The sequence below is a fragment of the Chrysemys picta genome, chromosome 3 (genome assembly GCF_011386835.1).
Source record: "Chrysemys picta bellii isolate R12L10 chromosome 3, ASM1138683v2, whole genome shotgun sequence".
Taxonomy (NCBI): Eukaryota; Metazoa; Chordata; order Testudines; family Emydidae; genus Chrysemys; species Chrysemys picta.
The window spans coordinates 127,736,801-127,764,340 of record NC_088793.1 but is presented as its reverse complement, the minus strand read 5'-3'; the positions used below and the strand labels follow the sequence as shown (position 1 = coordinate 127,764,340).

Here is a 27,540-nt window from a genome sequence, read left to right as displayed (position 1 = left end):
TCCAGATCATTTTGAATTATGACCCTGTCCTCCAAAGTAGTTGCAATCCCTCCCAGTTTGGTATCATCCGCAAACTTAATAAGCGTACTTTCTATGCCAATATCTAAGTCGTTGATGAAGATATTGAACAGAGCCGGTCCCAAAACAGACCCCTGCGGAACCCCACTCGTTACGCCTTTCCAGCAGGATTGGGAACCATTAATAACAACTCTCTGAGTACGGTTATCCAGCCAGTTATGCACCCACCTTATAGTAGCCCCATCTAATTTGTATTTGCCTAGTTTATCGATAAGAATATCATGCGAGACCGTATCAAATGCCTTACTAAAGTCTAGGTATACCACATCCACCGCTTCACCCTTATCCACAAGGCTCGTTATTCTATCAAAGAAAGCTATCAGATTGGTTTGACATGATTTGTTCTTCACAAATCCATGCTGGCTGTTCCCTATCACCTTACCACCTTCCAAGTGTTTGCAGATGATTTCCTTAATTACTTGCTCCATTATCTTCCCTGGCACAGAAGTTAAACTAACTGGTCTGTAGTTACCTGGGTTGTTTTTATTTCCCTTTTTATAGATGGGCACTATATTTGCCCTTTTCCAGTCTTCTGGAATCTCTCCCGTCTCCCATGACTTTCCAAAGATAATAGCTAGAGGCTCAGATACCTCCTCTATTAGCTCCTTGAGTATTCTAGGATGCATTTCATCAGGCCCGGGTGACTTGCAGGCATCTAACTTTTCTAAGTGGTTTTTAACTTGTTCTTTTTTTATTTTATCCGCTAAACCTACCCCCTTCCCATTAGCATTCACTATGTTAGGCATTGCTTCAGACTTCTCGGTGAAGACCGAAACAAAGAAGTCATTAAGCATCTCTGCCATTTCCAAGTTTCCTGTTACTGTTTCTCCCTCTCCCTCTTCACTAAGCAGTGGGCCTACCCTGTCTTTGGTCTTCCTCTTGCTTCTAATGTATTGATAAAAAGTCTTCTTGTTTCCTTTTATTCCTGTAGCTAGTTTGAGCTCATTTTGGGCCTGGGCCTTTGCCTTTCTAATCTTGCCCCTGCATTCCTGTGTTGTTTGCCTATATTCCTCCTTTGTAATCTGTCCTAGTTTCCATTTTTTATATGACTCCTTTTTATTTTTTAGATCGTGCAAGATCTCATGGTTAAGCCAAGGTGGTCTTTTGCCACATTTTCTATCTTTCCTAACCAGCGGAATAGCTTGCTTTTGGGCCCTTAATAGTGTCCCTTTGAAAAACTGCCAACTCTCCTCAGTTGTTTTTCCCCTCAGTCTTGATTCCCATGGGACTTTACCTATCAGCTCTCTGAGCTTCCCAAAATCTGCCTTCCTGAAATCCATTGTCTCTATTTTGCTGTTCTCCCTTCTACCCTTCGTTAGAATTGCAAACTCTATGATTTCATGATCACTTTCACCCAGGCTGCCTTCTACTTTCACATTCTCAACGAGTTCCTCCCTATTTGTTAAAATCAAGTCTAGAACAGCTTCCCCCCTAGTAGCTTTTTCAACCTTCTGAAATAAAAAGTTGTCTCCAATGCAGTCCAAGAATTTGTTGGATAGTCTGTGCCCCGCTGTGTTATTTTCCCAACATATATCCGGATAGTTGAAGTCCCCCATCACCACCAAATCTTGGGCTTTGGATGATTTTGTTAGTTGCTTGAAAAAAGCCTCATCCACCTCTTCCCCCTGGTTAGGTGGCCTGTAATAGACTCCTAGCATGACATCTCCCTTGTTTTTTGCCCCTTTAAGCCTAACCCAGAGACTCTCAACACTTCCGTCTCCTATGTCCATCTCTACCTCAGTCCAAGTGTGTACATTTTTAATATATAAGGCAACACCTCCTCCCTTTTTCCCCTGTCTATCCTTCCTGAGCAAGCTGTACCCATCCACACCAACATTCCAATCATGTGTATTATCCCACCAAGTTTCAGTGATGCCAACAATGTCATAGTTGTATTTATTTATTAGCACTTCCAGTTCTTCCTGCTTATTCCCCATACTTCTCGCATTTGTATATAGGCATCTAAGATACTGGTTTGATCTTTCCTCCCAGTTTTGTCCTGACTCTCCTTTCTCTCTGCCAATATAGCCCACACTCCCTCTTGTTTCCGACCCATCTCCCCGGTCTCCATATTCCCCACTTGTCATTCTATTACTAATGTATAAATAAGGGGACTCCTTTGGGGGACTCTTCGAGACTGGTCTCTCCCTCTGGATGCACCTTATGTTCCCCAGCAGCAGACGGGCTGTCACTGTGCCATTCGAGAGCCACACTCAGCTTTGGTATTTATCAAGGGTTGTGGGTGTTTTACTAATCTTGTTGCGGACCTAAGTGCTTGAGTCTAAGTAAAGTTTAGCTTTAAGTGAAAGCACTCTTGTGTTGTCCTGTTTGTGCCAGCCATCTATCGGTCAGACGGCCGTGTCTCCTCTGATTTATTTCCTGACACCTCCTCGCACAGAGTAAAAGTTACCAAGGGCTTTGCGTTGAAAGAACCCCGGATAACATGGGGGCATGCTGGGTCCAGGGGTTGGGCCAGGAGAGGCATGTCAGGGACAGGGCTGAAACAGGCTGTGCTGCAGACCTTCTGAGCAGCACTGTGACCCTTAGGGCAACCCTGGGAGGCTGCTGTAATTTAGGCCCCCAGGGCTGTCTAAGTTAAGCTAAAGACCCCAGAGTAGCCCATGATTGGATGAGCACAAAGGTGACTTATACGTTACCTTAGCTCCCACTCCCAAGTGCTGTGAGGTTTTGTGCTGCACCTCTTAAAGCACAGCATGGACTTGCACACCTGGATACAATCTGGAGGATAAATAAAGGTTTCAGATTCTCTCATTTTTCCAAACAAGTTTGCCAGCCTTCATTGGTACCATGCTCCAGTGCACTAAGGGGAAAGTTGCAGGAGTGCGCTCCAACTCTTTCCTCCTTTTTAAAACCTCTTTCCTTTTTCTAACCAGCTGTGGTGAACGTGTATGAATGGCATAATCACTAACATACCTCAATGCACTTTGCTCAGCATTCTGCCTTAAAGCAATACCAAGCCACCGCCACAATCTGAGCAGAATCGTTTTATGGCTCACAAATTTCCTATGACTATATGGCTCTCACATAGATTGACAGCTTTGGAAATTCAGCAAGAACCTCCAGCCATCCCTGCAAAACTTCATACTTAGACCTCTAGAGCAATGAGGAAAATATACCAAAATACTTGCTCAGCACATTTCCTTTCCTTTTAGGTAACCACGTGTGAGCAGATGATTCCTTCACTGCTTTATATTTCAGATTAAATGAAACACATTTATTTCACTTTTTGCCTAATGTAAAGAGTTCTAACTAATTTCTTTCTTCTGGAGCACAGCCAAGATCTATTTCCTAGATTACTTAGTTATCATTTTTCCCTTCCCTCCAGGGCTTGGACTGAGGGATACGGTACTAACACTAGGAGCCCTAGCTTTATAGGTAGAGACATGGAAAATAGTACTAAAAACATTTTTGTCACACTTAAACATTGCTTTTTTTAATGACATAAATAGTGGTTGTGACAGTGGGTGTGATATAAAGTGCTTATTGGTTCTCATTTTAGATTGCCTGTATAATGTAGCTGATTAAAACCTTTATACTATGCTACACCATCATGTGTTCTCTCTCTCTGTACACACACACACACACACACACACACACACGTATATGTGTATCCCCATACATACAAGATATAGGTAAATCAAGAATTTAAAAAATCACTAGAAGTTTTGGGTGCTGAGCTTGATATCTGCCAGGAGCACCCTCTCTTTAAGGACCCAGGAAGGAGTCACCAGCCATTTTTGAAAATCTTAACCATAGATTATCCAGAAAGAGAGAGATGGAGAGACAAAGTGCTCAAGTCCTTTTTGGCTGACTGCAAATAAATGGTGTCAACCTTAGAAATCCATTAAGTAATTCCAGAGAGGAAAAAGACAAATTCTACTTCTAATATCCCAGTATATAATGATGTAAAAATTGATACTGAAGAGGGATTTCTTAAGTAAATAATTGACGCTTATAGAATTGTTAAAGTTTCTCTTATACTTCTTTTTAAAGTTAATTTAGAAAGCAAAACACTGAGACATACCTAGGCTGGGTGTACATTTCTCTTTTCCTTCAGACACCTTTCCTTGCAGGAGAAATGTATCTCACTGGTTTGCATAGACCAGTGGTTCCCAAACTTTAACAACCTGTGAACCCCTTTCACCAAAATGTCAAGTCTCGTGAACCCCCTCCTAAAAAAGAATATTTCCAGGGATTTTCTCCTTTACCTGAGTATAAATTATAAAGGCCGTGATCTTGGAAATATAAAATTTGTTTTTATGACATGCTTATTACACACTATTTATTATGATTTATCATTACAGTATTTTTATTACATTATGAAAATGGCAACACTCTTCCAAGATCTCACTTTCGTAGCTTGTATCACTTTGACTAAGCTTGTTATAAGACAAGGCTCCCATGTTTCATCAAGAAGTATCAGATGTGAAACAGCATGAAGGTATCTAAGAAGCCAACTCAAAGAGTTCCTCTTATACAATCATTCAGGTCTTGAGCAGTTAGGGTGACCAGACATCCCGATAAAATCGGGACCGTCCCGATTTTGAGCTGTTTGTCCCAGAGAGCGGTCGGGATGCAATTTTTGTCCTGATATTTTGCGCCAGCTTTTTTTTTTGCCCCCCACCCCGGTCTCCCAATATTTTCATCATCTCATCTGGTCACCCTATGAGCAGTTCAAGCAAACAACACATGTTACAACAAAGCTTAAACTTGTTCTTCATAATAATTTTAAAAACAATCCTAGCTGCCTATTTAATTTTAAAAACAGCGAAAAATATCCACTTCCCTTTCCATTTCTTATTAGGAGTCTTGAAGTTTAAATCTCCTCAGTGTGATAGATGTGCTTGCTTTGATCTGCTTAGCTCTTGGAAGTCCAGGGGCTCCGAGCTCCTGGTCCCGTGCTGCCCGGGGTCCCTAAGGCAGCTCTGTCCGCCATTAGGGAATTTTTTCCCGAGAACCCCCTGTAACATTTCATGAACCCCAGTTTGGGAACCACTGGCATAGACAAAAGCTATTCACCAACTAAGGCTACTTTTGCTTTGGAAATAGGGCTTAAAAGGGGTCTTAATTAATGCATATGATGTGTTCAGGCCCCTTTGCACTCTAGTAAACTTCAGCCATGATAAATAGCATGTTATTTCTTCATAGTCTTTCTTCTGTCTAATTCAGGAAATGTTGGTTCATATCCCTCCTCTGTCTCCCAGAGGAATGTCTTAATCACCAGGCTATAGAGTCATTCTCGCTTGCTCTTTGGGCCAAAGAGCATTTAAGTATGTGTATAAAATGGAACCCTGGAATACCTTATAGCCTGGTGGCTAGCACATTTAACTGGGTCGGGGGAGGCCTGAGTTCAATATGTGCCAGAGTGGGGATTCAAAAGACATCACAAGCAATTGTCCTAACCACTGGCCTAAAAGTTATAAAGGAGGGGCTACAGAAAGACCGTTTGGCCTGAAATGGTGACAATTCTGACAAATTCTGAATGCTTTTGCAACCAAGCCAAATATTTCCCCTGACTTTTCAGTTGTCTGGTGAACCAAAAAATTCTTAGTGCAGCTCTCCTGTTGATAACCACTCCCAGTGCAGCCACTGACTACATTAACATCAGAATTGATAAGATACATTAATTATTAAAGCTAGTTATTAAAAAAATCAATTAAAATGACTTTTTCTAAACTGAAAACATACATGAAAATCTTCTGGCTTTTAATTGTTTTCATAATTTTTTTTTTTAATTTTGGATTTTTTTCTCCTGTTCTTTCTCTTATTCCTGTTTGCCATTAAATTCAACAGAATAAATTATGTCTGTTTTTTTAAAATTCCCTTCACTTTTTCATTTTACTCTTTTCCTTTTGAAACTTTAACTTTCTAAACTTCCTCAGCTTTGGCAAAATTAGAGAATGGAAAAAGGAAACTCTAACTGGTGCTCTGTAACTTTTCAAAAATTGGAGTAGTTTTGAAATGTAACATAGTTGCAGCTTTATTTTTCTTTTTGCAACTCTGTAACCTTTGAAAAGTTATGGAACAGCGAAAGGAAAAAAGTGAAATAAAAAAAGCTTTAACACTTATTTATTGCACTGTGGGGCAAAAAGGAAAAAAAATGGAGAACATGGAAAAATATTTTTGAAATATATTTGAAAAAATATTTTGAGGGAAAAAAAATTCTTCAATTTCAATCCCTGCAAAATGGAAGCCACTTTGACAATTCAATATTTCATAATGTTTTCTTTCCCATATTCAACCATCTTTAGTAAATTTACTTTCTTCCACGATGATATTATCTTTTCCCTTATGCTGAAAGAGTTAGCATTCCTAGATATTTTTAGCTTTCTACTTTTCAGATGTCTTTCTCTCCCCTAGATAAGCCAAGTGATATTAACCGAACAGTTTATATCCAGTGAATCAAAACCTACCTTAATACAGGTATTATACAATGTGCATAATCCATCTGTAGATTGGTAGGCTGCTGGAAATTGGATCCATGCATACCTATGAAAGGGTAACAGTGTTGCCAGAAAGGACTGGCTGTTTTCCTTCATGCCCCCTATTAGTTTCTCTTTTATGAGTATGTATACAATAATACTGTCTCTACTAAAACCATTCAATTTCTGCAAGTGGCCTGTATCCTTTCTCAGGTTGTGCCATGATTAAGTACACAAAGAGACATTCTTTAGAAACAAAAATGAGCTTTCAGATTTTTCTAATTTCTTGCAGATGTAAAATTTTGTGATTTTGAGCAGATTTTCCCACCATATCTTCTTAGTTATATATGTGCATATATTTTTTTAATTGTTAATAAAGTGAAGGAAAAAGTTACAGGGGATTGAGGAGACTGCGGGTGTTGGTGCAGAACTGCATAAATACATGCATGGTGTTCTGTCTTGTTAGCATGGCATAAATGCTATGCTTACTGTTATAGTTGTGATTTTTAATTGATCATTACTACTTACACAACATATTTGTTGTTAGTTGTGTTTTCTTTTAACATCCAGTAAGAGTGTCAGGTGTGTATTCTTATGAGGCTTCCAAGTTGAAAAATGTCTTAATCTTCCATAAATCATCACACACACAAAGATATTTCCTTCACCTATTCAGAGAGTATTAAAGTGTACATAAGACATTGGTCTATTTGGAATGCCCAAAGGGCTGCTGATTCTGCTGTAACTATGGGAGCAGGGTCTATCATTGACTGATTAATCCGAAAGACCACTCACACGTTGTCACAGCAGAGATAATCCATTTCTGTGAATCATGAAAGAGATCGGGTTTTGTTTTCAAAGACAACTGTAAAGGAGATGAAAGGAAAACACAAAGTCGAGCTGATTGACAAGGTGACAGTATTTCCTATGCTGTTTGCATAGCAACTTACAGGCTGTAATGTTAATCTTGGAGATGCCACTGGTATTATACTGTCAGTAGAAAAGACAGCAAAATACCAGATACATACCTCGAGTCAGGTGAAACCTGCTGAATCCAGCCATTTATTTTGTCTATCCTCAACAGCTACTCATTTTTTTCAAATGGATGAGTTTCAAAATTATACAATGCCTAAATTCTTCAGAGACCATTATGTGTGTGTGTGTGTGTGTGTACACATACACAAGTAAATCCCCCATCCAATATATATCACAGACAAAAATATCTGGTGGGAAATCTACTTTCAATAATCAAGAGTTATCCAAAGAAAATCTACAGGTCTCCCTATTTCTAACTGTCCTCAAATATACTGTCTGTAAAGTCCTCATTTATGATAATAGGTGGCTTTTAAAACTTATAAAAGAAGCAAAGTTCTTGATTTTTGAATGATTATCTCTTCCTGCACCACCACCCCCTTTCTCCACCCCCCCCCCCCCGACATGCTGGAATTATTTAGAAAATCCTTCTAATTTTCCAGGCTATATCCATTTATATGGTCATAAATGTAAGGAAAAATGTTTGGAAACAAGAATGGCAAGCCAACACAAAAGCTTTTGTTCATGTAAAAAGAAATCACATTGGGACAATAACGTTAGGACAATTATAGAGGTAGAGAGGGGGAAGAAAAGAAATATTTTTTTTCTTCTATGCTGTAACAGTTCCCATGATTCACCAAAATGTTTTTGTCTCCTGCACTGCATACACTGGAACTAATATTCCCCACAAAGTTACAGAAACAGCTAAAAAGCCAGGGTGGTCTAAACCCTGGCAGATATGAGTTATTCCAAACATTTTGAATAAAAGTGAATGCATATGTGTCACTGCTACCACAGCAATTTATATACATTTTACATATTTGTATACAGCATTATGCTGTACTCAGAAGATGATGGGTTATTTTAGGAACAGCTTTTGCTTTTGCTGTTCCTAAAATATGCAACATTTTTGCAATTTGTGAGCAATAGGTGACATAGGAAATGACAGATTCACAGGTGTCTGTGCAGCCTGAATTCTTCCCATTTGTGTATTCATCTTGGGTACTAAATGAGGCTGGGGTCTTGTGAAAAAAATAGCATACCATCATGTAATTAAAGACTGTATTATAATGCATATACACAAGGGGGCAGGTTTGCTCACACAACTTTAATTCTGGCATTTCTTAACTTTAGAGTTCTTGACTTTGCAACCTAAATAGTGTTCTTTTAACAGTGTGGTGTTTTTTAGGAAAAACAGTAAAAAGCAAATCAACTGTAACAAACCATCCTGCATTCTCAGCAGGATTTGAACCTTGCACCTTCAGCACAGGCTATTACTATGTAAGCTCTAGGACTAACTAGTACAATAGCAGGAGAATGCTGCTAGCCCAGAAGTGGGGATAGGCCCCTAGTGTTACATGCTGGGTTCAGGAGGCTGATTGGGGAATCCCAACCAGCTTTCTCTCTCTTTCCCCATCTCCTCCTTGGGAGTATAAGGATGCTCCTACCTGTGGTGCTCACAGAGGGGGATAGGACACTGAGACAGCGTACGGGGTTGCAGGTGTGAGCTGAGATCAGTGCTTGCCATCCTTCCACCCTACCCATGCTGCTACAACTGCTCTGCCAGCCCCCTCACCTCCAGGTTTCCCGGTACAGTGTACACTGCTGCGGGGGGGGGGGGGGGAGGGGGCAGAGTAGGTGCAGCTTTAGCATATTTGTGGTGGTGTTTTGGCATGCTACCAAATTTTTGCTGACATAGAAACATAGAAGATTAGGGTTGGAAGAAACTTCAGGAGGTCATCTAGTCCAACTCCCTGCTCAAGGCAGGCCAACACCAACTAAATCATCCCAACCAGGGCTTTACATTACAAGTGACAGAAGTGAAGTGGCTTTTTTGAATAGTTTATAGCTCAGTCAAACATGAATGGAATTTCATGGGATAAAGCAAAAACACTTCTCTAGCCCCAGGACTTTGTCCCTGCTGAATTTCCTAGGCCTGATGCAAAAATTGTAGGTGTTACAATGCCTCAAAAAAAATACAAGAACTTTTTTTCCCTTTTTAATGGAAAGTATTAGGCAACCTAAACATAGGGGGCTCTACCAGCCTCTCTTCCCTCCCCCACTCAAATATACTTTTTTAAAAATAAGAATACAAAAATGAGTCATGTTGAGGTTTTTAATTGCTACATTTAAAATAAACTATTATTTTGTCCCCCGTTTTATCCTTCTCCTTATTGTATAATTTACTCCTTGAGAGCCAATATGAGGGGTTTCTACTTTTAAGGGCTTACAAGATCCATATAGATAGCCCATATACAGAGAAGTGTATAGAACTTACTAGCAAATTATGTTCTTTCTAAGGATTTGTGTTTTAAACCATTGTATAGAATTTTATTGCGGGATATAATTCTTTTACATGATATAGGAGAGTTCAAAAAGCCTCTTCAAAATTTTTAGCTGTCTGTTAAATCATACAGGACTTTTCCTTAAGGGATTTGATGTGTTCTTATTAAAAAATGTATTTCTACCTTGTTTGTATTCATTTCGTACTTGTCTTCAGATCATATTCAGGTCTGAAACTGGACCAAGATATTAACTCCCTGAGTAGCTAGACTGAGGGGGAGAGAGATGTAGAAAGATCGGCTCAGATTCAAATGCAAAGCACTGATTTTGTAATGTTTCGTACTGAAGAATCAGAGAAGTCAGAGATAGAAAAGCACTTAGTAGATCATCTAATCCATAGGAATTCACCTAGACCAGTATCTCACCTCCAATGCTGGCCAATAAATGATACTGCAGAGGAAGGTGAAAAGCCATGGCTTAAAACAAACCTCATAGATTCAATAATGTTAGCTTGCAAGACTGACTTGTTTGGCAGACTCAGCATCTCTGGGGACTTACATGGGAGCATGCAATTTTTTTCTTTTTTTTTTTTTTCCTTTTAGTTTAGCTAACAACTGATTTCCAAACCCAAATGTCTTATCTACTTGCATAAACGTTTTTGCTTCATACCATATGGTTTGCCCTGAAATCTGTCTATAGAAACCTCCAGCAATAACAGACGACCTCAGCAGATGTATTCAATACATAGATGAGTAAATTCAAAGTTGACTTGATTTGCTTCTCCAGGTGTTAATGTCATGTGAGCTTCTGTCATTTTCTGGTTGTGATTCTGTTTCTATCCTAAAGTGTCCTCCAACTACAAAAAAATTGCTGTATCTCATGAAACGGAACATTTACTCTTATCCACCTGTCAGTCCTTTTATTGTTGCAAAACTGAGATGTCTTTTTTTTAATCATAGTGAACAATGAACAGACTTTATTTAATTTTTTTAAAGGCCCACTGCACCTGCCCAAAGGGCCAGATGGCCATAGCAAATTTGTCAGCATAGCATCCTAGAATGCATTCCAGGAGGCTGCTGGCCTCCTAATCCCAGGGTTTAAAAAGAACTGACTAGAGGGGTGAGGAGAGATTTGAAGTAGATGCTTTAAAGGTGCAGCTTTTTTGAATAGTAATGTGCTAATTGATACCATTGAAAACAAAGAAGGTTCCATCTAACCCCAATGTATTCCCACCCTCACCATCTTGTGTCTATGGCTTTAATCCATTCAAATCTCCACACCTGTCAATAGAGTTTTTCTCTAAAACCAGCTAAATTGGCTGCCTCTTATAGTCAAGAATTCAAACATAGTTCAGATTTTAATTCATCATATGCTTGCAGATCTTCTGTCAGGGACTGAAATATACACAATATGAACTGGTCAAATTTTCATCAGTCCTTTTGATTGATGGGAAATTGGATTTTTAATTAAACACATTTTTCAGAAAGTGTCTGTTTTCCACATAAAATTTTGCCTTTTCACTGAAAATCCAAAAAACCTAAAACATTTCAGTTTAATCCAAAAATATTTTCTATTTTCACCAGAAAGGCAAAAGCTTCCGGGGGGAGGAAGAAGAAACCCATGTTCTGAACAGCTCTAATATACAGGTAATTTTCTATTCACAGTGGAGACAGGCAAATCAGTTTAGATAAAATTAGACATCTCCAAAACCTTCCTGCAAACCATAAACATGAACTAAATTTTATGGAGTTTCAAAATCAATTAATTTTAGATATAGACCTGAGCCAACCCTCAGATTCAAACACCTCCTATAATGGTAGCCGCTGGAATCAAATACTTCCTGTGAAGACCACTGAGCATTAGCATGTTTGAGAGCTGGAACCAGTTTTGACGTTTGAGTTCTTCTGTTACTGTTTTTCATTTTCAACTTTCACACTTTGAGATTTTGGTTGGTATCAGAAGAGCTTAAATACCATGGCCTAGGCTGCTCTTCTGATATTTCTGGCCTGAATGGAAGTATTCGTAATCTCACAAAATAACTGGTTCTCATGAGGTTTCCAGCCTAATTTTGAGGACACCAAATATTGCAAGACTTGTGATAAAACTGCAAGAGTTGGCAACACTGTTAAATGCTTGCAGTATCAGCAGTGCTGGTTAAAAGTTGTTGAGGTTGCACACCTCCCAGAAGGACCACCTTCTAATAATATATCATAATAAGGCATGTCAACATAAAGATGTATAATGTTCAGTTATTTTTGTGGGTTATTCATGCATTTGCCAAAAGCGGGTCCGATATGATATAGGGAATGCTTAGCCATGCAAACATAGCCGGAATCTATTTGCAGATAAGATCAGAAGCTGTTAGTACCAGATAGGGCTTTGCTGGTTATTTAAATACCCCACAAAGGATCGGGTATCTGACTACGATCCCAAACCTGCAATTGTATGCACACACGTGCAACTCAGTGGGACTTTTCACAGTGATCCAGTAATGGCTATGCAGTTGCAGGACTGTGGACTAAATATATTGCTGTTTCCTTCTCTGTATTATGTTAGACACTGTCTGTATGTCTTTTGTAACAGTGGATTGCCAACAAGGGGATAACTAACTTATGTTAAGATATGGTTAGCTGCTGTTACCTTTGATTATTCCTCTCAAACACAGTGGTTTATAAAATGCCAGTTAGTCTGTCATTTGTTTTCTTTATACCCTTGTTTTTTCTGTGTCTCTGGAGGTTTTTCCTTACACTATACTGTCCATATTTATTTTCTTACTGGTTTCTGCATGTTGTTGTTGCTGGATTCGCTCAAAGGTAGTTTTTTCTGGCAATGCACTCTTTCTTCAGGGGCTTGCACTTGTGTTGTGCTCCTAGGAGATTTTCCTTCATTGCAGGCAATTTCATCTTTGGTTTCTTTGAAAGAAAGAAAATTAATTTGGTTGTGATTAATATATTACTGTTTTGGTATATTTATTTAAAAATACTTTAGCTTTGCTTTCTTTATAAATGAAAATTTTAAACAGTGCTTTTGTCTATTTACTAAGTGTTAGATAATTTGTTTTGAACACATTTTAAGTCCAAGGTTTGGTATTACTTAATGGAACCAAAGCCTTACAAATTAAGACTGATGAGGAAGGTAAGATTGTAGACATCCTCCTGAAGAATATGAAGGCTGAATATTATCAATGTTAGTTACTGATTCTTCTAGAATTGTAGAACCATGGGGTTAGAGGGGACCACAAGGGTCACTAGTCTAACCCCCCTGCCAAGGTACAGGATTTGTTGTGTCTTAAACCATCCAAGACAGATGGCTATTCATCCTCCTTTCGAAAATCTCCAGTGAAGAAGCTTCCACAACTTCTGAAGGCAGTCTATTCCATTGTCCTACTTTTTTTATAGTTAGGAAGTTTTTCCTGAGATTTAATCTAAATCTGCTTTGCTGTACTTTGAATCCATTGCCTCTTGTCCTTCCCTCTTTGGCAAAAGAGAACAACTTTTCTCCATCTTTTTTTATGGTAGCCTTTCAAGTATCTGATGACTGCTATCACATCTCCCCTTAATTTCCTCTTTTCCAAACTAAACGTATCCAGTTCCTTCAGCCTTTGCTCATATGACTTGTATTCCATCCCTTTGATCATCTTCATCACTTGCTTCTGGATCCTTTCCAGATTCTCTACATCCTTTCTATACATAAGTGATCAAAATTGGACACAGTACTCCAGCTGAGGCCTAACCAGTGCCGAATAGAGTGGTACTATCACCTTCTGTGACTTTCATGCAATGACTCAGTTAATGCAACCGAAAATTGCAGTTGCTTTTTTTTTGATCCCTCTGAATTTTAGTTTTATCCTCCAAAGTGTTGGCAATCCCCCACCCCCAGCTTTGTATCATCTGCAAACTTGATCAGTATGCCCTCTATTCCTAGATCCAGGTCATTAATAAAGATGATTCTCTGAAGCAGATTCTGCAAATCTTTACTTGTAAGAGTAGTTCTTCCAATTAATACAGTTGAATAAGTGGTTTTAATCACATGACATGGGACTACAGTACTCATCTAAGTAAAGATTTTTTGGATTGGGACTAGCATTATTATGTAATACAGATAATATAACTATTATGTATTGGCAGGGACTATGATGTTATGCCTACAGATAAAGAGTAAAGCTTCTACCAGATTCCCCACCTTTTCCAAGGATTGGTTGATGTCCTAGAGAATAGATTTTATGTGGAACTGTTCAGGGTTATCGACGCAAACAAGCAGTGAACCTTAAAAGGGAGGAGGCCCATCCTACTCGGAGCCCTTGCTCTCTTCTATGCTCATTTGTAGAGGGGAGTTTTGATTAGTTATCGTGCTTCCTCTTCCTACTGGGCCTTGCAGAAGCCTCTCTCTGGGTTCTTTGAGGTTCAGCCTCTGTGGACCAGGAGGGGGTAGGCTGGTGGCAAACAGAGGAGCCAGCTGAGGCTTTAACCACGTGTGTTGGCTTCTCCATCCATGCTGAGAACTTCTCTTTATGAGACTCAGGGGGAAGGCACGTTTAGGGTTGCTCCTGGAAATATACCTCATGAAAGACACCTATTCTTCAGGAGCCATTGCGGTTTGGCAATTGAGAAAAGGCAGGAGGACTTGTATTCCTGTGGATCTCCCAAGCTCCAGGGGTGACTCTTCCAGAGCTTCTGGCTTCGCCCACAGAGGGGCAAATCCCAGCCACCGGGCAAATCAAGAGGAAACGACAAGTTGAAACTCGCACATAGGAGAGAATACAAGGTTTGGAAATTCAGGTTTAGTTGGAAAAAGGGCTGTAAACATTTTTAAGTTTAAAGAAACTTTTCTGAGTTATCTAAACCTCTTGTCTGCAGAATTGGGCTGGAGATCTCATCAGAACAAGCTTTCTCATGAGATCCTTCCCAGCACTCTCTACTTCCCAACAGGCCTGAAAACACCACATGTAGAAGTTTTCTCATGGCACTGCAGCTTTATTTATATCAACTGCCTTCAAACCTCAACAATTAAAACTAGTTCACCTTGAATTGCCCCTTAGAATATGTGCTGCTAACTATTTATGACAAACTATCTGTTTGATCTTGTATTTAATTGTGACACTCTGAGTACCTTTCCTAGACCTGAGGAAGAGCTCTGTGTAGCTTGAAAGCCTGCCTCTCTCACCAACAGAAGTTGGTCTAATCAAAGATATTATACCTCATTCACCTTGTATCTCTAATATCCTGGGATTGACATGGCTGCAACAACACTGCATACAATAGCTATTCTGGTCAATTTCCCTCATCTCAAACCTTAAATCTCAAACTTTTATCTTATTTTAAACTGATTCCTTACCAATTTAAATATCAAAAATAGGGCACTCTTAAGCTAAGGTAAGGATCAACAGCAGGGGGGTGCACAAATGGTTTTCTATACTGATTTAGTTAAACCAGTTCTCAAACTGAGTGTAGACAAGGCCACAGGATGTGTCAGGAAACCTGTGTTCTACCTATTTTTCTGCTCTTTGACCTTGGATAATTCACATGATAATTTTTATGTGCCTCAGTTTGACTGTCTATAAAATGAGAATAATAGTATTTCTTTAAGTGCTTTGAGATCCATGGGTGAAAAGTGCTATATGAGTGCAAGATATAACATGTTATGAGAGTCAGATTTTAGTGACAGAGAAACCAGACAGTCTCCAGTGGTAATGTAATGGATTTTTATGGAAGGTTTTGGGAAGGAAGCACAGCATTTGCTTAGTATTGAATAATCCCAGAGTTTCTGCTTCAATGCTACTTTGAAACAGAACAAAGGTGGCTATAAAGCTGTGGATAAATTATATCAGATAGATCAAATTGACTGTAAGTCAGGTGGTGGCAGAAAGATCTGTGGTAAAAATGTGTGTGTGGGAGGGGGAACAGGGGTGGGGGTTGGGGTTAGATTTGCCCAGAATACTGTATAATCTAAGGCTAACCACATATACATTTCTCTACCATGTGTGTGTCATTGGGAAACATGTTCATGTCATCTCAGTCCACAGTTTCCTGTTTTTGATGCCAAAGTAAAAATGGCTTATTAATTATACAATCAAAGAAATTAGAGAAGGAAAAGAATTATTAGTATGTCTTGACCTTCCAACTGCTGGAGGTTCTCTGCTAACAGTACATTTTTCTATGCTTTAACATATGTTCTCTATGTACATTATTATACAACTGACAAATAATACACCATACCAAATGGATTTTAATAGACAACTTAAAACATACTATATGTACCATGCTGCACTACTGTGTACATGTATAGTATGGAATTTGCACCTAAGGCAATGAGGAAAATATAGTTTGAAGATGAAAAATGTAGTGTGTCTGTGTTCTGGAATGAAGATGATTTGCAATCAGTTGTAATGCAGTGAGATTTTACTTCTCTTCAAAATTTTAAAACTGATCAGAAAGAATCTGACCATCTTCAAGGGCACCTACAAGCTTGTTAAAGAAACATAGGTGTATAAAATGATTGTGAGATTTAATATATACAACCATATATAATAATATATAATAATATATAATACTACTACTAATAATATAATGCGACTGTCCAGGTCAGTTCTAGACACAGGGAAAATGTTCCAGGTTTCCTGAATCCATCTTGTGCTCTATCCCCATAACCATGCTTCCTCTCTGTAAAGAGTAACTTTCCCAAACCAGTACAGTTAATGTAAACACAGAGAAAATCTGTGGTGGTGATTGATTGAACCTTAAATGAAAGAACATCAGATGTGCTTTGGATAAACAACTACAATTTCAAGGGTGAAATCCTGCCCCAGCTGAAGTCAAAGGCAAAACTCCCATTGACTTCAGTGGGCCTGGATTTCACCCCAGATATTTATCCAAACTAGCCAATATGCAACACAGTGGAGTTTGAAAAACATGCTGAATGAACAGCCTTTCTTGTGGAATTTCAATTGTGCTGGAACTAGGAAACAGGTAAGACAAGAAAAAATGAAAAATAGTGTTGGTGGGGTGGGAGAAAGGGAAAATATCTAAACATGTAGGCCAAGATTTTTCAAAAGTAGGTGCTCAGCGCATTACATTGAAGAAGTGACAAAGATTAAGAAAAGATTTCCCTGAAACCATGAATGTTAAGTATATGTTAAAGTGGGCTGTTCTCGAAAGGATTACAAAGCAGCATTCAATGTAAGATCCCAGAAAGTCAAAAATAGATGTGTTCACAGTGCGTCCTTCATTCTGCAACACTAGAAAAGATATATAGGAGGTTTTCAGAGCATGAGCATTGCTGAATTCATTAGGTAAACCAAAAGTGTTTGTGGTGGAATGGGGGAGGAATTGTTAGTATGGCTAACGGCTGCAAGCTACAGTGATTAAAGTGGAATCTGATCAGCAATTGCTAGAGAGTTATTTGCAACCTCCCCCCCCCCAAAAAAAACAATTTGCCAGTCTCAAGGCTGTCTGCTGGGAATGAAAAATTGTTACCATTTCTCTTTAACACAAATGAACAACCCTATTTCTTATCAAAAGGTATCTTGCTTACCCTGATAGGCCGCCTCTTTATTCCAGTCTGCAACCTGAAAAGACAAGTCAGAATGGCAAGAAAAATTAAAATAGATCTTAAAGGAAGACCCCCTTATGTTCAAGATTTTGAACTCTTTGCTTGCTACCAAAGTGACACAGAGTAGATGTAATACCACCTAAAGCAGCGGCTCTCAACCTTTCCAGACTACTCTACCCCTTTCAGGAGTCTGGTTTGTCTTGCGAACCCCCAAGTTTCACCTCACTTAAAAACTACTTGCTTACAAAATCAGACATAGGAATACAAAAGTGTCACAGCACACGATTACTGAAAAACTGCTTGCTTTCTTATTTTTACCATATAAAAAGAAATATTGTACTTACATTTCAGCGTATAATATATAGAACAGTATAAACAAGTCATTGTATGAAATTTTAGTTTGTACTGATTTCACTACTGCTTTTTATGTAGCCTGTTGTAAAACTAAGCAAATATCTAGATGAGTTGATTTACCCCCTGGAAGATTCTGCGTACCCCCGGGGGTACATGTACCCTTGGTTGAGAACCACTGACCTAAAGGACATTATTGAATCTTAAAAAAGTAGCAGTTATCAGCGATCTTAAAGACCAGCTTCATATGCTCCACTGAAATTTTCATTAAGGTTATGTCTAAACTGCAAAGAAAAACCTATGGCTCCAAGTCTCAGAGCCCAGGTCAATTGACTTGGGCTCATGGGACTCGGGCTGTGGGGCTAAAAATAGGGCTTGAGCTGGTAATCCAGCATATGGGGACTGTCTTGGAGCCTAGACTCCAGCCCCAGTCCAAATGTCTACACTGCTATTTTTACCCACACGGCCCGAGTCCCACAAGCCCAAGTCAATTGATCTGGGCTCTGAGACTTGGCACCACAGGTTTTTCTTTGCAGTGTAGACGTATCTTGACAGACAAGGTGGATGAGGTAATATCTTTTATTGGACCAACATCTGCTGTTGAAAGAGACCAGCTTTTGAGTGCCACAGAGCTCTTCTCCAGGTCTGTGGCGCTTGAAAGCTTGTCTCTTTCAACAACAGAAATTGATCCAATAAAAGATATTACCTCACCCACCTTTCGCTCTCTAATATCCTGGGACCAACATGGCTACAACTACACTGAAATCTTAATTGTCTGACAGTAATGCCTTTTTGTATGCATATTTGCACAATTGGTTTAGGAGTGTGCTAAAATATTAGAGCTGCTTGAATTCCCCCTACCCCACAGAAAAACTATTTTGTGTTTTTTTGTGAAACATTGAAAACTGAAATCAAATATTTTGGTCATAACCCAAAATATTTTGATTTGGAAGATCTGTTACCGAAATCCCATGGACATGATAGGGTGGGTGTCTTTTATTTCCCCATTCTCCTCCATAGGTCAGATTCCCTGGTTAGACTCCTTCTCCCGTGATGCACCATGGTCTCCTCTCTTGGTGAAGGGAAGTAGTGCACCATCAGAGCCCTTTGGGGTTCAGCCCATAGAGGAGAATGAGCATATGAAGCATCTAAACTACAGCTCCCATGAGGCACAGTGGAATTTCAATGTTTTGAAATTGAATTTGGAATTTCAATTTTTGAAAGAAATATTTTGGTTTGGTTTTTTTACCAAAATCTTTATTTTCCAGTCATTCATTTTTTGATGGAAAATTAAATGTTCGTGCAGAAAGTGGACACATTTTCCCAAAAAATATTAAATTAGTCAAAATTCAAATTTTCTGTCAAAAAACCATTTTACTGGATGTATTTTTTTACTACCCCTACTAAAAGTGACTGGGCAAGATATGTGGGCACTGACGTATTTAACACACACAATATCATGCTGATGGGGGTGGAAATGCCCGGTGTGTATTTTTTACATTTTAAATACATTTAGGTAGGAAACTAGTGGGATTTTCAAAAGTACCTAGGCACCTATTTCCATCTTTAAGCACCTAAATACCTTTAAAAATCTGGCCCTTAGTACTTTCAAAGGGAAGTATGGACAGCCTTGGAAAAAACAAGTAAAAACAGGCACAAGATGAGCATCAACAATTCAAAGTACCATTTCACCATGGTTTCCAAGCACATCTCAAAGCTTCCCACCCTTCCCTGCCAATGTGCTTAGGTCCTGACTCAGAGTTATGGATGCAACCATTCGGAGGGGCAAGAGGGACATGTCCCCCACAATTGTTTACTATATCAGTAACGCCTCTTCAAGATTCCCCTCAAGTGGCATCAGGACTAAGATTCTTCTCCTGTGTTGCATGGGGCCACAGGCACTTTAGGCAGCTGCTTACAACAGACTCAATGGAGGTCAACGGAACTAAGAGGCAGGAGGGAAGAAATGGGCCTTTTAAAAGGAAAGCTGAAGTAAAATATCAACCTCTAGACCTAGTGGGAACTACTTAGTGTTCTCTTCTGGGGGTTGAGGCAGCACCTCCTCCTGACAGATACTTAGACTATGTCTACACTACCACTTATGTTGGTATAGCTTATGTTGCTCAGGGGTGTGAATAAGCCACCCCACCGAGCCATGTAAGTTACACCGACCTAAGTGCTATGGCAGCGGGAGAGCTTCTCTCACTGACATAGCCACCATCACTAGTTGGGAGTGGATTAATTAAGTCAATGGGAGAGCTCTCTCTCGTCGGCTTAGAGTGGCTATGCTAGAGAGTTTACAGCGGTGAAGCTGCGCCATTATAAACCCTCTGTTTAGCCATAGCATTAGATTTTCCCTAGTCCTTGTGGGAATGGGTACGTGAGAGCACAAAAAGCCTTTAATCCCTTCATCCTCTGTTCCTCTTGCCAGGAACAGTTGCTCCACTCTGGAGAATGTGGGGATTTGTTATTGTTTATTATTTCCTTCTCTGTCTACCCTTAGACACATATTGCACCCCAAACTGGGCACCAAGGAGGCAGAGTTACAACCCTTCTCTACTTTCCATATTAGCTCATTTTGCTGACAGTGCACTTGGTGGGAGAGGCAGCACCATCTGAACAGCCTTCTGAAGGCTCCAGATATGAAGATGAGGAGGGTGATAAAAATTGTCTTGGGCAGTTTGGCAAACTCATGGCAGGATTTTCAATGCACACACTTAAATGTAACATGGTTTTATATAAATTCTAGGCATGAACATGTGAGCAGTAACTATTGGACCCATATTTGGTTTCACACGTTTGCCGAATGCATTGTGTAAGCTCATGTGTACTGTACTGTACTGTTTATAAGGCTCCCTTGCATAAGACCAATGAGGGAAATATGTGTGCACCTGAGTAATTCACTTGTATTTTTGGAAACAGACCTCACTGAAATGTAGCTCCCATGTTTCCCAAACCAAACTGGAGTTCTGTAAAGTCAAACCACCACTTCTCAACCATAGCAAACTAGCTGAATGTGCCAGCACTATTTTATGTTAAGCCACTGTGCTGGCGCAGGTTTCTTAATTCTGGGTGGAATTTTCCCAGGCAATTTTGCTGATCTGGATAGGTTCCCAGCACACAAAGTCCACATATTAAAATATACTTTGAACAGTTAAGATTTGGGGGGTTGAAACTGAAACATGTTCATTTGTCTCAAGTCTTTTCAGGAGCATGTTTTTAAATGAATGACAAATCAAAAGACAGTCTTTATTGTGTTTTGGGGAAACATGATATTTTCTCTTCCCTCCCCCCCCCCCCCCACAAAAGGATTAATTACAATGAAAACTAGCTATCAAAGAAAATGAAAAGTCAGTAAGTTTAGTAGCAGTGGATATAAACCAAATACTTTCCCCCCTTGACATTTCCCACCATTACTATCACTGGTTTAGCTCAACTGAGGCCATCACCCATGGGAGCAGTGGTGTAGATGATAAGTGGCTGCAGTATTGTCTATCCCTGCTCAGAGGAAGCATAGATGACAGATATTAAAAACACCAGCCAGTGCTGGGGTCCATCCACATTAGCACTCCCACGGTTACATCTAGAGCAGAAATGAAGAGGAAATCTTAGAGAGAACCTAGTGTTGTAGACTAATTCTTAGCAAGTTTTGCATTGGTGACATTTAGAAGTGGTGCTGTAGGTAAAGTCTACAGCACCTATCCTGCAACTGACTCTGAACCCATCCATCCATATGGAATTAGTTGCAGGACCTGGGGTCTACACAGGGAAAAATGAATTAGTTCAGATATAACTAGAACCAGCCTTCACTGCTGTCAAAGCTCAGACTTGAACCATAAACATTTTTGAAGTTCCCAAAAGTGTGATTAAAGGGACAGGGTCAATTTGAAATCGAGTCTCATTGAAAATATGAGTTTGAAATACTTTCCGGTATTAAGCTGAATTCCTCTGCCAAATTTTGTGGGTTTACAATCATATTTTCCTATTGGAAAAGAAGAAAATACCATCAAATTCCTCTCTCTTCTCTCTGGTACTGAGTGAAAGACCCACACAAACAAAAGAGGGAAATGACTAATTGACCATTCAGGAGAAACAGTTAAACTGACATATAAAGTTTTGTCACATGCACCATGTAAACAAATCAAAAATACAGGAAAAAAACCTTAATTTTTTCCCCCCTTCACTTAACTGGTGCTGAATTTCTTGCGCTAGGGGACAGGAGAGAATGGGTCACAGTAAGAGTTAAGATGTGTCACCTGGCAGGCCTTTTGGTTTCAGCCTAGAACGTAACTGAAGCCACATGTCCACAAAAACTTGCACCTGTTTAGTTAACTGGTGCAAACACCTGTATGGATGCTCATTTCAGTTTGAGTGGCTTATTTCAGTTTAGTTTAAATCCATTCCTAATGGAGAAAAGTCCTAATTGATTTAAGCTAAATTAAAATACTCCTGGTTTAAACAAAAATAGATTCATAGTTTTTAAGGCAAGAAGGGACCGTCTGATCACCTCCTGTATAACAAAGGCCATAGAATTTTATCATGAGTAAAACATATCTCCCAGAAAGGTATCCAGTCTTGATCTGAAGACTACAAAGGGTGGAGAATTCACCACTTGTTTTGGTAGTTTGTTCCAATTGTTAATAACACCACTCTTAAAAAATATGTGCCTTATTTCTCTGCTTGATTTAAACAGACTTTTAGTATCTGGTATTTTCTCCCTGTGAAGATAGATATCTGTTATCATACCTCAATCTTCTTTTTGAAGAGTTAAACAGATTAGGCTAGGTAAGTCTCTCACTGTAAGGCATTTTTCCAGCCCTCAAATCATTTATGTGGCTCTCCAATTTTTCAGTATCTTTTTTAAAAATATGGACACCAGAACTGGACACAGTCCTCCAGTTTTGGTCTCATAGTGCTAAATGGAGGTGTAAAATTACCTCACTACTACCCTTTTTACCACAGCATTGCACTAGGAGCTCATGTTCAGTTTGTCCGCTATGAAATAAGTGTCCACATAGGCTTTTGCACTGGTTTAATTAAAGTGGTTTAAAAATCATATTGTTAGTGAAACAGGCATCAATTGCTGTGTAGTCAAGTCTTGAAACTCCATTTCCAAGTGCCTTTATGCTGATGATGCCTTTGTTAACTTTAATTGAGCTGGCCTGAGGCTCCCAAAATGGCAAACACAGAGAGCTTTTTACTTTTATAAAAATAAGCTGAGATTGTTCCCTTGGTTTTCCATTGTTTATCAACTCTAGTAAATATTTGTGGGTCTCTCTATTCATGAAATATTTTATATTTTCATAGGAGTCTCCCCCACCCCTTCCCTCCCTTCAAAAAGAGAGGGAGGAATATCTGAAACTCCAGCAGCAGCAGCCAATATGCTGAGTACAGAGCAAACTGTAATATTCATCTTGTGCGGTCTGTTGTTTTTTCCTGTCCAACTTTCATTGTCTTTTCTCCATCTCAAGAACAACATTCATAGTTAAGACAAAGCATTGACCATGCAGTTCTGTTTGCAAAGATGATTGCAGTTTACTTACTGAACAGTTGAACGGGAGTAACCCATCCAGTGGGAAATAGCCAGACAATCCTTATTAAAGCAGAGATGTTGGGAAGGTTTGAGTGGGTTGGGGAACTCCAAAATGAGAATACCTTGCTTCTCTTCCCGTCTGTGATATGGACCTCCTTTTTGTGACATTGAACAAGTCACTCAGGGCTAAGTTTTCCAATAGTTGCATGCCACATAACTGCACTTTAGTGGACTTTTCACACCCTGAGTATTTCCAGATAAGAGTGCAGTTGCAGCATAAGTGACTTGCTGGTGTTCAGCATTGTATTTGGCATAAGGGGCATTCATTTGGAACATGGCCATGAAAATGCAGCTCATGGATCTTTCAGTAGGGTGCACCTGACCTGGGTACAAGTGAATAAGGGAGGTGGTCCTCCTTCCCCCTTGTTCCAAATGTTTTGTGGGGGGTGGGGGTGGAGGAGGGGGTAAGGCAGCCTCTGAGCACCCCTCCCAGATCTGGTTCCCCTATGCGAGTTAAGTGGCTGAACACTTATTTTCCCCCAGTTCATGAGTCGCAAGCCGAGACAGGTGTCTCCCTGCAGCCCGGTCTTAAGGTCTGTCTACACTAGAAATGCTACAGCAGCAGAGTGTAGTGCTGTAGTTCAGTCACTTACTAAAGTGACAGAAGAGACAGTAGCTAGGTCAATTGAAGAAATCTTCTGTTGACTTAGCAGTGTCTGCACCAGGGCTTAGTTCATCTTAATTAGATCATGCGGGTGTGAGTGACTTAGTTAAGCTGACCTAACTTTGTAGTGTCGACCAGCCCTTAGGTGCTGACCTCCAAGAGAGGGACAGGGTTTAGCACCCACCTCTCTGGTCAGCGTCTCCCATTGGCTAACTTAGATGATTCCCACCTTGTGTACTGGCTTTGTGGAGTGCATTCTAAAATGCCTTTTCTCCCTATTCATTGTGTAGGGAGTATATGTGCCTGACTCAGGTTTTGTGGATCTCAGTGGTGGTCCTATGATTTTTCTAGGCACCTTAAAGCTAGGAGTTACAATGCTGAGCATCACAACACCTAAGTCCCTTTTGTGGATCTGGGCCACTGTTCCTATGCTGCAAGAAATGGTGCTTACCCCTTAAAGACGTGGCTCCTGGCTTTTGGTCTAATCTATATGGAAAGTCATACTGTTGCCCAGCAAACCACCAGGCAGCTATGTTTGACAGTGATCAAATTCAATGTTTCCAATTTAAATGGGGCCACCAACATCACACCTCTTACAGATGAAAGCAAGCACCACCTTGCAACTGCATCAGCCAGCTGTAAAATTTACATCGTGACTTGGTCTGCATCCACCCCTCTGATTGTATGCATACATGGACTTAATATGCTATGTGCAAGTGGAAACAAACTAGTCATGAATCGGCCTATTCCATCCTGTGAGATTTTATGGTCATCAGACATTATTATAGACAGTGTGGCTGAATTAATATGTAACTTCTCTTATCACATAAAAACATGGGAACATTCAATGAAAGGCAACAAATTTAAAGAAAATCCTTCTTTACAAAAAACTCTATTTACCTGTGCAACTCCCTTCTACAGGATATCTTGGAGGCCAATAGCTTACCAGTACCAAACCAGGATTGAATGTGTATATGGATAATGAGAACATCTACAGTTACATGAGAGAAAATAAAACATTATAAATGTAGAAGGGATATAAATCCTCATGTTTCTCAAAATTAGTCAATCATTAACTGTAAGGGCTTTGGAAGAAACTTCTGCTATAGGAGATTGTTCCATAATTGTCTATTACAGGGTTTCATGCACCTTCCTCTGAAGTATTTTATTCTGGCCTCAGTTTGAGACAGGATACTGAACGAGATGGACCACTGGTGTTATAATTCCTAATTACTGCCACATCTTTTGCTTTTGTGATTGTTCAATTGCTTTTATTCTAATGTATCTTTTATTGTTGAATATTCTGTTCTCCATTCAGAAGTGCCCAGAGTCTAGGGGTGAAATACTGACTCCATTGAAGTCAGTGGAAGATATACCCCTGATTTCAGTGGTGCCCAGGATTTCACCTAAGGCAGCTCCCAGATGTCTATGCCAATCCTGCCCACTAGGGCTGCCAGGACTGCGTGTCTATTTTTTTCTCTGTTTCTTTCATTTTTCTCTGTTTCCTATTGTCTTTTTACTTTGTTGTTTTATAACATTATGGGAGATTTGTTGGAACAGGAGTTGAACAGGAAACTCCACACACCCTGTTTACATTTCAGTGTTTGTTTGTTTTCCGGTGTGCCTGTTTTTTTAATTAAAGTTTTATTGTGCCATTTTTGTGTCTTATGTGTTTTCCAGAAGTTTCTATGGCATAGACAATACCAGCCCAGTGAGGGCTGTTATTGGGCCTGTTGACAGGGCATAGCTCTGCAGGATATTTGTTAATACAGGAATGTACTGGCCACTTGTCAGCTGATCCCTGAAACGTGCTTCTCTCAAAGGATCCCTTCTTTTTAACACACATTTATTTTCCAGATCAGCTACTCAGTAGTAAATAAATGAATTTATTTTCTTTCTTTCTTAGTTAGCTTAATCCTGTGAACTCAACATTTCCTGGTCAGCATGGTCAGGAACACCACATCACCTGCAGGACAGTTGGGGAGATTCCTGTAACATACTCTGGTTTCTCTGTAGTGGGGCCCCTAACATTATGTGGGCTCATGCTGTCTCCAGTTGTCTCTGGAGTTTTTTTTAAAAATACTCGTGCTATTGCTTGTGAAGGGTGCAGAGCTATATAGATTTCTAGAACTGATCAGAACCTAGGATTTTCTTCTGTGGAAAATTTTGATGAAATGAAAAAGAATGGTGTTTGTAGAAACTTGCCTTGGAAAATTATTTATTTATTTATTTATTGGACAAAAAAAATCAGAAATAGAAAATTTTGGTCTAAAAACTTTGATTTGGAAATGCCATTCTGGTACCTAACTGGAGTTGTAGTTCAGGGTGTTTTCTGTCCCAGTCTGCTCTATGGTCTGATCTCCATGGCTGAACTCTGTCTGCCATGGTGGCACACGGGCTGCCTTTTTGATAAAGTCACTGTTGTGCATCAAGGACATCCCTAGTCATGGTGCATCATGGAAGATGTGGGCTGTAAGGAAACTCAACCCATAGAGTAGAATGGGGACAAAAGGCACCTGAACTATAACTTTCACAAAGCACCACAGTGGTATTTCCAAATCAGAACTTTAGGGGTTTCAGCCAAAATGTTTGGGTTTTTGATGAAAAGTCTATATTTTCCATGGTTTAATGTCATTTAGTCAAACCTCCACCCCTTATCTTTTTGTCAAAAAACAGTTTTGAGGGTAAATTTCTTACCAGCCCTACTCATTTACAACATTTTTCTCTCTGAATTTTGGTGGGCCTCCTGTGCATCATCATCTTCTCCCTCCCCATGAAACTGCGAGCAAGCTTACTTGTGAGCTTTTCCCATCTGTAAAATGGGCCTAATAACAGCCTCACAGGAGTTAGTGATGCTAAATTAATTAATGTTTGTAAAGCGAACTTGGTGAAAGTTGCTGTATAAATGTATTTTTTTATAATGTATTCACTTAAGGAAACCAACACTGGTAAAAAGCAATGGGCAACATTCCTCTTCAGAGCCAGGAATAAAAACAAGGGTTACTGATTTCCAAGATTCCTCTGCTGTCTAGCAAATAGTGGCGTAAGGTATTGTCACATCCCCCTCTAGGGGATGGTCCACATAGAAGATTAGAGACTACTACTGGTACCAGTTACTCCTTAGATCAAGTGGCTGAGGTCTGTGTTGTGGATCTAAAGTTCCTGTATTCCATCTCTGCTGATCACCTATTCGGGGGGGGGGGGGGGGGTCAGCATAGTTCCATGTGGTGGTATTTTTGTGTTTTCAATTTGCTTTTAAAAATATCTAGGAAATTTACATATGAAAAAAACTATTACAGATTTATAAAGTCAAATACAGAGAGGTGAAATGACTAGTCCCCAGTCATGCAGCAAATCAGATTGGGAATGGAACCCAGGCATCCTGGCTGCCACTCCTCCTCTGTGAACATGAAACAGCTCTGTCTCTCACCTCTGACTGGACATTTTGTATACTTGGAATGTAAATGAATGTTTTGGTCTATTAGAGAGACAAGGTGAGTCAGGATTAGAAGTTGGTCCAATAAAAGATATTACCTCATCCATGTTGTCTCTCTAACATCCTGGAGCCAACATGGCTAGAACAACCCTGCAAACAATGCTTTGGTGTTGTT

At 39.7% G+C, this 27,540-nt stretch overlaps 1 long non-coding RNA gene across 3 annotated transcripts in view; it reads left to right on the top strand.

Annotated features, from left to right (window-relative positions):
- Nucleotides 1-27,540, top strand: part of LOC135982656 (uncharacterized) — a 186,695-nt gene that overhangs the window by 136,627 nt on the left and 22,528 nt on the right. Inside the window, exon 5 of one of the 3 annotated variants that reach the window (XR_010600156.1) lies at nt 11,417-11,479. The exons of the other annotated variants lie outside the window; for them this stretch is intronic. This is a non-coding gene — a long non-coding RNA (uncharacterized LOC135982656). The remainder of the gene's footprint in view (nt 1-11,416; nt 11,480-27,540) is intronic. 3 annotated transcript variants of the gene reach the window in all.